Here is an 11,242-nt window from a genome sequence, read left to right as displayed (position 1 = left end):
GGAAGATCTTGCTGTTAGGCCTGCCTTGGCTACATAGCAAGCTTGAGGCCAGTCTGGGTTACATGAAAATCCTGTCTCAACGAATCAGTGACTCTTCCTCTCCTCCTCTGATTACACAGTGGCTTATGGTTGTGTTTGTATAAGAGGAAACAGCAATTACAAATTGTTTCAAGTGCTGTAAAGATACATTTACACTGTTGACATTGCGGGGGATACACAGTTGCATTTACTTGATTGATGCCTGCCATAATGTTGGACCTGGGATTGACCTCAGGTGATTTAGCCTGGCCACAGAGGCCTTCACCCTCTGAGCCAGTTCACCAACTGCTGGGTGAAATGTAAAAATTATATATATTCGTGTGTGTGTGTGTGTGTGTGTGTGTGTGTGTGTGTGTGTACGTACAACTTGCAGGAGTCAGTTCTCTCCTCCACGTGGGTCCCGGGGAACAAACTTGTGTTCTCAGGCTTTCTAGCAAACACCTTTACCCACTGAACCATCTCACCAGGGTGAAATCTCTTTTTAAATGATCTATAGTAGAGGGCCTAGAGAGATGGCTTAGCGGTTAAGAGCACCGGTTGCTGTTCCAGAGGACCTGGATTTGATTCCCAGCACCCACATGGTGGCTCGAGTCCTGGAGACCAGTCCCTCTTCCGGCTTTTGAGGGCACCAGGCATACAAGTGGCTCACAGATATATATACAGGCAAAACACCCATATACAAAATAGGAGATGTTTGAATACACTTTTATTTTCTTTATTAATTTTTTGTTGTTTTATTTGGTTTTGAGACAGAGTTTCTCTGTGCAGCCCTGGATATCCTGGAACTCACTCTGTAGACCAAGCTGGCCTTGAATTTAGAGATCTGCCTGCCTCTGCTTTCTGAGTGCCGGGATTAAAGGCGTGCGTCACCACCACTCAGCTTCTTTATTAATTCTTTCAGTATTGCCAAGACATTTGATCATAACAGCTAGTAATTTTGCAGAAAGGAAAAAATAGTAAATTACAAAAGCACTTATATCTATTATTTTTTTTAAAGATTTATCTATTTTTTTGTGTATTCAAATATTATCTCGTATATCCCAGGCTGCCCTTGAACTTGCTGAGTAGCCAAGGATGCTCTTGAACTTCTGATCCTCCTGCCTCCAGTTCCTGAGTTCTGCAATTATTGGCCTGTTCCACTACTCCTGGCCAGTAGGCTTTCATTTAAAATATACATTAAAGCCTGGAGGTGTAGCTCAGTAGTAGAGTACTTGCATAGTATATGTGTGGTCCTAGGGTACTGCAAAAATAAATAACAAATAAATAGAACAGAAAGCTGTGCATGGTGACTCGTGCCTGTAATTCCGTCACTTGGGAGGTGAGACAGTTGGATTGGACCTGGGTTGGTGAGTTTGGGACCAGTTTAGGCTACCGAGTGAGGCCAGCCTGGACTACAAAGTGAGACATTGTCTCCCAAAGCAAAATTGGGTGTTACAGTGCGGCTCAGGAGGTAGAGTGCCTCGCATGGAGACCCTGATTTGAGCCCAGCACTACATAAACTAGATACTGCCACAATCTCTGAGGCCTAGAGAGTGCCATAACTGGGGGAGGTGGTGATGAAGGAAACACACACACACACACACACATACACACACACACACACACACATACACACACACACACACATACACACACACACACACATACACACACACACATACACACACACACATACACACACACACACATATACACACACACATACACACACACACACATACACACACACACACATACACACACACACACACATACACACACACACATACACACACACACATACACACACACACACATACATACACACACACACACACACACACACACACACACACAGAGAAAAGCTGGGAATGTGCACTCTGGTGGAGGTGCACCAACAGAAGCCTGGAAACTCAGCGAGAGAGGAGGATGCAGGCTGGCTGATCCACAGGGGAGCAAGCAGTCTCAGGTCGCCATCATCTAGGAGGGGCTGCAGTTGATAGTTCAATGTCAACGTCCAGGTTGTGAAAGCTTCAGCTGCAGTCTCTGCACACACCGGTGTTGGCTAAAGGTCAGCCATTTGTCAACATCTATTCTCAGTCAAGGATCCCAACACCTTTGCCACTCCCAAGGGTCTGAGATGTTGCGGTCCTCAATGTGGCCATGTTCATGTCAACAACACACATTCACTCAAGACTTCATCTACTCCCCATATGGTGTTGGGGTGTATGCCTATAATCTGTGATCCCAGAATTTGGGAAGTAGAAGCAAGAGGATTGGAGGTTCAAGGTCTTCCACTAGTAAATAGAGAGTTCCGGGCAGCCGGGGACCACATGAGACTCTCTTCTAAAAATAACTAAATAGCCGGGCATTGGTGACGTGCACCTTTAATCCCAGCACTCGGAGGCGGAGGCAGGCTGATCTATGAGTTCGAGGCCAGCCTGGGCTACAGAGTGAGTTCCAGGACAGGTGCAAAGCTACACAGAGAAACCCTGTCTCAAAAAAACAAACAAAAAAACCCAAAAAAACTAAATAGGGACTGGAGCTCAGCACTTAAGACCACATGCTACATTTGCAGAGCACTGGAGTTTGGATCCCATCACATATGTAGGGCAGCTCATAACTTAATTCCAGCTCCAAGGGATCCAAATGGCCTCTGAGGGTACTGCACTCATATGCATACACACTCATACACCCATATACACATACACACATAGTTTTGTTTTTGTTTGTTTGGTTTTGGTCTTTTCAAGGCAAGGTTTCTTTTCTTTTTCTTTTTTGGAGCTGAGGATTGAACCCCAGGCCTCGTACTTGCTAGGCAAGTGCTCTACCACTGAGCTAAATCCCCAACCCCAAGGTTTCTTTTCATAGGCTTGGCTGTCCTTGAACTAATGATGTAGACCAGGCTGGCCTTGACCTCATAGAGATCTGCCTGCCTCAGTCTCTTAAGTGCTGAGATTAAAGGCATGTGCCACCACCACCCAGCTTATATACATAGTTTTTAAACAAATCTTTAAAAATAAATAAATACTAGGGTTGGGTTGGGGGTTTAGCTCAGTGGTAGAGCGCTTGCCTAGAAAGCACAAGGCCCTGGGTTCGATCCTCAACTCAAAAAACAAAACAAAACAAAACAAAAAACAAACAAACAAAAAAAAAAAAAAACAGAGGCTGGAGAGATGGCTCAGCAGTTAAGAGCACTGTCTGCTCTTCCAGAGGTCCTGAGTTCAGTTCCCAGCAAAAACATCATGGCTCACAACCATCTATAGTGGTATATGATGCCCTCTTCTGGCAAAAAGTTGTACATACAGATAGAGCACTCATTAAATAAATCTTAAAAAACAAAAAACAAAAAACAAAAAACAACAACCAAAACCTTTCTGTCCCAATGTGTCTTCCTTGAACGTGATTAATGTTTAAGACCCACCAGACTTTACTCAAGAAATGTGGCAAGCCCCAGCCCCACAAAGTAACACAGTACAAGGACAAGGATCCTTGTATGTCCAGGGAAAGTGGCATTCTGACAGGAAACAGTCCTATGCTGGGCAGACTAAGCCTGTTTTCCCCAAAATGCTAAAAGCATAATGAAGGCTGTGCAGAGACTTGAGTGTGTGGAGCCCAGCTGTGGGTCTGAGAGAAGGCTGCCTAGCAAGACACAGGAGCATTGTAAGCTGCTTTTGTTAGGAAGACAACAAAATCATGAGCTTTCACTTAAAAAGAAAAGTAAATAAACATGAAAAGAAATGCAAACAAATTGAAATGACTTAATATATGTCTTTCAAAATGTTATTTTTCTTCTAAAAATTTCAAAGTTCAATTTTTTTTTTTTTTTTTTTTTGAGCTGAGGATCGAACCCAGGGCCTTGTGCTTGTTAGGCAAGCGCTCTACCACTGAGCTAAATCCCCAACCCAAGATTTTTTTAAAAAAAAGATTTATTTTATTTATTATGTAAACAGTGTTCTTTCTGCAAGTTTTTGCTGTGTGCCAGAAGAGGGCATCAGATCTCATTACAGATGGTTGTGAGCTGGGAATTGAACTCAGGACCTCTGGAAGGGCAGTTGGTGCTCTTAACCACTGAGCCATCTCTCCAGCCCCAATGTTCAAGATTATTACCAAGAATTGGGGTCACAGTAGAGTGCTTGCTTAGTGTGTGAGATGCCTGAGTTCCCACCCTAGCATCTCTCCCCAGAAAGCCAATGGCGGTGGTACTTGCCTTTAATTCTAGGACTGGGGACAAAAGACAGTGGGTCTCTGTGAGTCAACACCAGTCTATATAGAGCGTTCCAGATCAAGACCCTGTCTAAAAAATAAAAGAAAAATCTATTATATTAAAAATACAGCTGGGATGTAGCCCAGTGACTAAGCACTTTCTGCATTTGTGGGAGGCCCTGAGTTTAATCCTTGGGGGGCAGTGTGTGTGTGTGTGTGTGTGTGTGTGTGTGTGTGTGTGTGTGTGTAGGTGCACATGGAAGTCAGAAGAGGGTGTCAAATCCCCTGGAACTGCAGTTATGGATGGTTGTGGGCTACCCCGCCAGTGCTGGAAATTGAACCCGGTCCTCTGGAAGAGCAGCCAGTGCTCTTAAACACCAGTTTAGATTTGTAATGTGTCTCAAAGACCCACAAATTAAAGGCTTGGTGGTGTTGGAAGTCTGAGGAACCTTTAGAAGCTAAAACCAAAGGCCATAGGCATATCTCAGTGGTAAAACATCTGTACAAAGCCCCGGGTACACACATGTGCACACACATTTTTAATAGATGAAAGCGAGGCTTCATGAAAGCTGGTTAGGTCATTGAGGCCACGCCCGTGAAGGGGCTGCAAAGGGAATGTTGGGACCTCAGGAGCCTCCTCACACTCTTGTTTCCTGGCCATGAAGTGAGTATTCTCTCACTCACGCCCCTGCCATGTGGTGGTGCTTTACCACCGGCCCCAAAGCAGCCAAAACTTCAAGACAAAAATAACCCATTTCTCTCTTTGAATTGCTTATCACAGACATTTTATTATAGCAACAGAAAACTGACTAAATGACACACAGTAAGTTAATTAATATTATATTTATTTATTGGGATTTTGGGTCTTGCTATCTAGCCAAGGCTGGTTTTGAACTCACAAACTTCCTGTTTCTTCTCCCAAAGTGCTGAGCTTTATAGGCATGCACTATCTATTGTTGTTGTTGTTGTTGTTGTTGTTGTTGTTGTTGTTTTATTTCAGCTCCAATCCAGCCCATCACCAAGGGAAGCAGAGGCAGGAACCTGGAGGCAGGAAATGCAGCAGTGACTGTGAAGGAACACTGGTTACTCACTTGCTCTCTCTGCCTCACTCAGTGACCTTTACATTTTCATTTTTAATTGTGTGTGTGTGTGTGTGTGTGTGTGTGTGTGTGTGTGCACTTGAATGCAAATTTCTTCAGAGGGCAAAGGTGTCGTATCCCCTGAAGCTGGAGTTATAGTGAGCCATCCAATGGCGACACTGTGAATTGAGCTCTGTGTGAGTGCCACAGCTATGTTTTAGGTTTTAATTACTGTGCCTGTATTGACTGGTTTTGTGTGTCAACTCGACTCAAGCTGGAGTCATCAGAGGAAATGCCTCTATGAGACCCAGCTGTAAGGCATTTGCTCATTCAGTGATCCATGGGGGAGGGCCCAGCCCATGGTGGTGCCATCCCTGTGCTGCTGCTGGTCCTGGGTTCTACAAGAAGGTGGGCTGAGCAAGCCATGAAAAGTAAGCCAGTAAGCAACACCTCTCCATGGCCTCTGTATCAGCTCCAGCCTCCTGGATCCTGTCCTGACTTAGGTGATGGCCAGCAATGCTGAAGTGTCAGCCCAATAAACCCTTCCTCCCCAATTGCTTATCTGTCATGGTGTTCATCAGAACAATGGAACCCCTCGCTAAGACATGCATAATCGATAAATGCCTCGAACCTGTAAGCCCCTTGCCCAAGGACAGTGTTGGAGGCTGCTGTTTATGGAAGCTACATGTTTTAGCTCCTTTTTAAAACAAAAACAAAAAAACAAAAAACACTTCCACTGGTTTTTTGTTTGTTTGTTTGTTTAAGATTTATTTACTTATTACATATACAGTGTTCTGTCTGCATGTATCTCTGCAGGCCAGAAGAGGGCACCAGATCTCATTGCAGATGGTTGCGAACCACCATGTGGTTGCTGGGAATTGAACTCAGGACCTTTAAGGAAGAGCAAGCAGTGCTCTTAACCTCTGAACCATCTCTCCAGCCCCTGTTTTAGCTCCTTAAACAAGTGTTTGACCCAACTACACTGGGTGTGCTTGATCAGGATGTGTAAGCAGGAGGCACATAGGCAGGAAGTACATCAGGATGCATGCTTGACCCTGATTGGTTGTAGGCAGGAGGCATGCAGGTAGGAAGTACATCAGGATGCATGCTTGCCCCTGATTGGACCTGGTGGGAAATCATAGCCTTATGGGTTTGCCTTTGTAAGCCTCTGCAAAATGTGATTTGTGCCCTCATCCTGGCCAGTATTTAATTAAAGTTTGCTTCAAATTTGACTCAAAAATTTGTGGAACTGGTTATTGTAGGGTTTCTATCACTGTGAAGAGACTCCATGACTACAGCAACTTTTATAAAGGAAAACACTTAATTGCGTGACTTACAGTTTCAGAGGTTCAGTCCATTATCATGGCAGGACATGGTGGCATGCAGGCAGACATGGTTCTGGAGAGGTAGCTGAGAGTTCTACATCTTGATCTGAAGGCAGCAGGTGTCTGTGTGCTGGGCATAGCTTGAGCATATACGAGACCTCAAAAGCCTGCCCCACAGCGACACACTTCCTCCAACAAGGCCACACCTCCTGATAGTGCATTCCCTATTAAATACGTGAGTCGAAGGGGGCCTTCCCTATCCAAACCACCACACTGGTCTTTCTGTCATGATTTTCAGAATTAACACACTAATACTTTGGAAGCATAGTAAGTACATGCTCTTAACTGCTGAGCCATGTCCCCGGGTCTCCAGATACCTTTCTTATGCATCCCAGACCTGCTGACCTAGTGTTGGAATTGGAACTGTCCACAGTGGGCTGGGCCCTCCTGTATCAATTAGCAAGAAAATGCCCCACAGATACTTCCACAGGCCAATCTGATGGAGATGACCCTTGAGTTTCCCTCTTCCCATGTGTGCCAAATTGACAATCAAGCTCAGCATCACACAGCCCATCATGGTTGGTGTCTTAGTTACTGCTCTGTTGCTGTGAAGAGACACTATGACCCAGGCGACTTGTAAATGAAGACATCTAATTGGGGGCTTGCTCACAGTTTCAGAGGGTGAATCCATGATCATCATGGTGGGGAGCATGGCAGCAGGCAGGCAGGAGAAGTAGCTGAGAGCTTACATGTTTTTGTCTTCTTTTGGTTGGTTGGTTTTGGTTTTTGTTTTTTTGAGACAGAGTTTCTCTGAGTAGCCCTGGCTGTCCTTAAACTCAGAGATCTGCCTGCCTCTGCCTCCCGATTGCCACCACTGCCGGGTGAGAGCTTACTGCTTATAAAAAGTTGGAGTTGGAGATGCTGGGCTCGGTATGGGCTTTTGAAGCCTCAAAGCCTACCCTCTCCTCCAACAAGGCCACAACTCCTAATTCTTCCTAAAGAGTTCCACCAACTAGGGACCAAGCATTCATATATTTAAGCCTATAAAGGCCATTCTTACCCAGACTACCACAGCGGGGAAGTTGAGACAGCTGGTCACACTGTGCCCATAGCCAGGAAGAGAGGAATGAGGAATGAGTGCTTCTGTGCGGCTCATTTTCTCCTTTCTGTATACTCTAGGATCCCTTTCTAGGGAATGGTGCCACTCACGTGGGCAGATCTTCCCACATCAGTTACCTAACCAAGACAGTCCCCTACAGACAGGCCCAGATGCACATTTCTCAAGTGATTTTTGGATCTCATCAAGTTGACAATTGAGATTAATTTGGGATGGCTAATACTGTCAATTGGACAAGATCTAAAATTAAGACAGAATTAAAACGAGAAGAAAACTCTGGCAATGGAGGAAGGGAAAGGAGCCCCTCCCTCTGGGGTCTAATGGAAGTCCTTCACCAGCTGAGAATCAGGAATCTCAATACAATTAACATTTGCTCCGTGCCTTGCTCCTTTCTCAGCTGTAAAGCTACATTTTCCTAGGACTCTCACTAATGGAAATCCCCATCCTAAAACCAGGACCATAAAACCTTCAAGAAACCTGCCACGAGTGGAATTCTGGGAAGCAGGCAATCCCATCACATGCCCTGGAGACAGGAGGCTGGGACAACAACAACAAAATCTGAAGTGTCTCCGACCCTACAGTTTACTCAAAAAGAAAAAATAGATAAATAAAGCAGTTTCTGGGGCTGTTGAATCAAGCCTTCTCCACTACAAAAAACGTTTCTCAGACCCTGCAAGGTGCGTTTTCCTGTAGCCTGGATAGTGACAAACAGGGTTGGGGCACCAACATCTCAGACCAATAAAATGTACTCTCTCTCTCTCCCTATCTTTCTCCTTTTTGAGTTCAAAATGAGACTAATTTTTTGTTTCCTCCTGTGACTTATTTTTTGCATTCAACAGAAACCCCATCTACAGTAAATCATGACCCAAACCCTTGTGCAGCCCCAACTGTTCCTGGTTTTTCTTTTCTTTCTTTTCTTCCTTTCTTTCATTTGTTTTTAGGTTTTTCGAGACAAGTTTTCACTGTATACCTTTGGAGCCTGTCCTGGAACTTTCTCTGTAAACAAGATTGACCTCAAACTCACAGAGATCTGCCTGCCTCTGCCTCCGGAGTGCTGGGATTAAAGATGTGTGCCACTGTCACTGGGTGGATGTTGAACACTTTTAAAGATATTTCTTAGTTATTTTTATTTCTTCTTTTGAGAACTCTGAGATCAGATTCATAACCCTTTTTAAAATTGTTTGTCTTTTTTTTTGTGTGTGTGGGGTTCAAGACAGGGTTTTTCTGTGTAACAGTCCTGGCTGTCCTGGATCTCACTCTGTATACCAGCCTGGCCTTGAACTCACTGAAATCCACCTGCCTCTGCCTCCCAAGTGCTGGGATTAATGGTGTGCACTACACTGTCCAGCAATTGTTTGTCTTTTTGACTCTTTGTTTTTTTGAGTTCTTTGTATAGTCTGGATAAATAAAGACCTACCTGAGAGTTTCCAGGCGGCTTAGTCATATCCTAGTTTAGGAGTTATTTGAAAACATTTCCAAGATTGCTGTTTACATTGTAATGTACAGCTGCTTCTACTTTTTTGGTTGGTTAATATATTCTAGACAAAGTGAATAGTCAGAATTAGAAAAAGAGATGGCCTTCACATGCCTGGATTCTGGTAGTTTCTTGCAGTAATTAATTTACTGAAGCCTTTTTGTGTTCTAATTAGTTTATGAGGCCCTGGGGATACACATATTAAGAAAACACATTTCCTTCCTTTGTGGACTCTAGGTAGCGAGAACAGAGCAGTCTAGGAGACAGGATTACAGAGAAAAGCATGGGACTTGGAGCTTATGAGGGGACATCTCAGAATGTCTCTATTAGAGACTAGAACATCAGGCAAGGCTTCCAAAAATATACTTCGCTAAAAAACCTGGGTTCTGAAGGATGATTAGGAGGCCGGCTGTGGTGGAGAACACCTCTTATCCCAACACTAGGGAGGCAAAGGCAGGTAGGTGGATCTCTGTGAGTTCAAGCCTAGCCTGAACTTAGAGTCCCAGGACAGCCAGGCTTACACAGAGAGACTGTCTCAAAACAGAAAAAACAAAAACAAAACAAAACAAAACAAAAAACTGTGTCGGAATCATGCAAGTGTAAGAGGGAGCCAAACTGAAGCCATTTTGATCCAAACTTCCATCTTGGATAGGGGTCAAATTGAAGGGAGCCAGCAAAAGCACTGAAGACTGCCATTTTGACTTCAGACTATTTTACCGGTAGGGTGAAATAAAGTTCATGTTCCCAAGCCCTAGGAGAGCTGAGAACTTTCCAATGGCTGACCAACCTCCTTCCTAAACTATAGAAATAGTCGTTATGCATCTTTAATTCTTTAGCAACATTGTGGCTGGTCCCAACCACAGAAAGAACAAGTGAATCTGATTGGTTGGACTGAAAGGCTTGCATTGTGTATTGATCGCCAATAATGGAACACGCAAGGAAGCCCCTAATTTCTAAATCCTGATTGGTAAAAATTGTAACTGTAACTTGGCAACAAATGTTTGTGATTTACCACACTTCTGCCCCTGCTCAGGGCTGTCAGGGGAAGCAAGGCTCCCGAGTCCTTGTCCTGCAGCCTTTATGGATCAGTGACCTGCTTATGTGGTGATTTATTAAAATCTTTGGAACGCATAGTGTTGGCTCTCTCCTTCCTGATGTCAAATAATGTGCTAAGTGTAACAAAAAGTTTAAGTTCCCCAGACCTCCTTGGGTAACTGACATCCTGGTTGGCAAGTTGAGTCGTGACTGCAGGGCAAGTCGTCCCACCACAGTTAACTAACCAGTGAGAACAAGATAAGTGTACCATGGACCAGTGTTAGGAAAGTCCCTGATCCCTGACCTGATTGGTGGAAAGTGGAACTATAACTTGGCACAGATGCTTATGGTTTTTCTGCTTAAATTCTCACTGAAATGGACGTTCAGGGATGCGGTCAGCTCCCGAGTCTGCCCCCGTGTCCCTGCCGTGCTGCCCAGAGATGTGTCTTGCTTTGCGTGATCGCTTGTGTCTTCTTGGCTTGTTCCAAAGCCTTCGACCTACAACACAAGCAGAGAAGGATCTTGGCTTGAGTTGGTTTTTTTTTTTTCCCTCTTGAGTCAGGGTTTCCCTGTGTAGCCCTGACTATCCTAGAACTTGCTTTGTAGACCAGGCTGTCCTCAAATTCAGAGATCTGTCTGCCTCTGCCTCCCAAGTGCTAGGATTAAAGGTGTGCACCACCACTGCCCAATTCCTGGAACATTTTTAATTAATTAATATTATATTCTGAGGCAGGGTCTCAGGTAGCTGAGAATGGCTTTGAATTCTGAATCTAACTCTCCCCACTTCCCAAGTGCTGGACTACAGACTTGAACCATCTAGCCTAGGTTTTGTTTAGTTTAATCCTCTCTAGTCCAAACTGGGCTCAAATTTTTGTCAATATTCCTGCTTCTGCCTCTCAAATGATAGGATTATTGTAGAGAGCTGCACACAGCCACACCCATAAGATGGCGCCGGCTTCTGCCCCCACCTTCCCCATGGTGAGTGCTC

General features: G+C 44.5%; 1 non-coding gene across 1 annotated transcript; it reads right to left on the bottom strand.

Annotated features, from left to right (window-relative positions):
• Positions 1–3,848: 3,848 nt before the first annotated feature.
• Trnav-aac lies at positions 3,849–3,929 on the bottom strand. The gene has a single exon. It is a non-coding gene; the product is annotated as a tRNA-Val (tRNA).
• Between the last annotated feature and the right edge of the window lie 7,313 nt (positions 3,930–11,242).

The sequence above is a fragment of the Onychomys torridus genome, chromosome 19, assembly GCF_903995425.1.
Source record: "Onychomys torridus chromosome 19, mOncTor1.1, whole genome shotgun sequence".
NCBI lineage: Eukaryota > Metazoa > Chordata > Mammalia > Rodentia > Cricetidae > Onychomys > Onychomys torridus.
The sequence above is the reverse complement of the archived record's forward strand: the minus strand, read 5'-3'. Positions and strand labels throughout refer to the sequence as shown.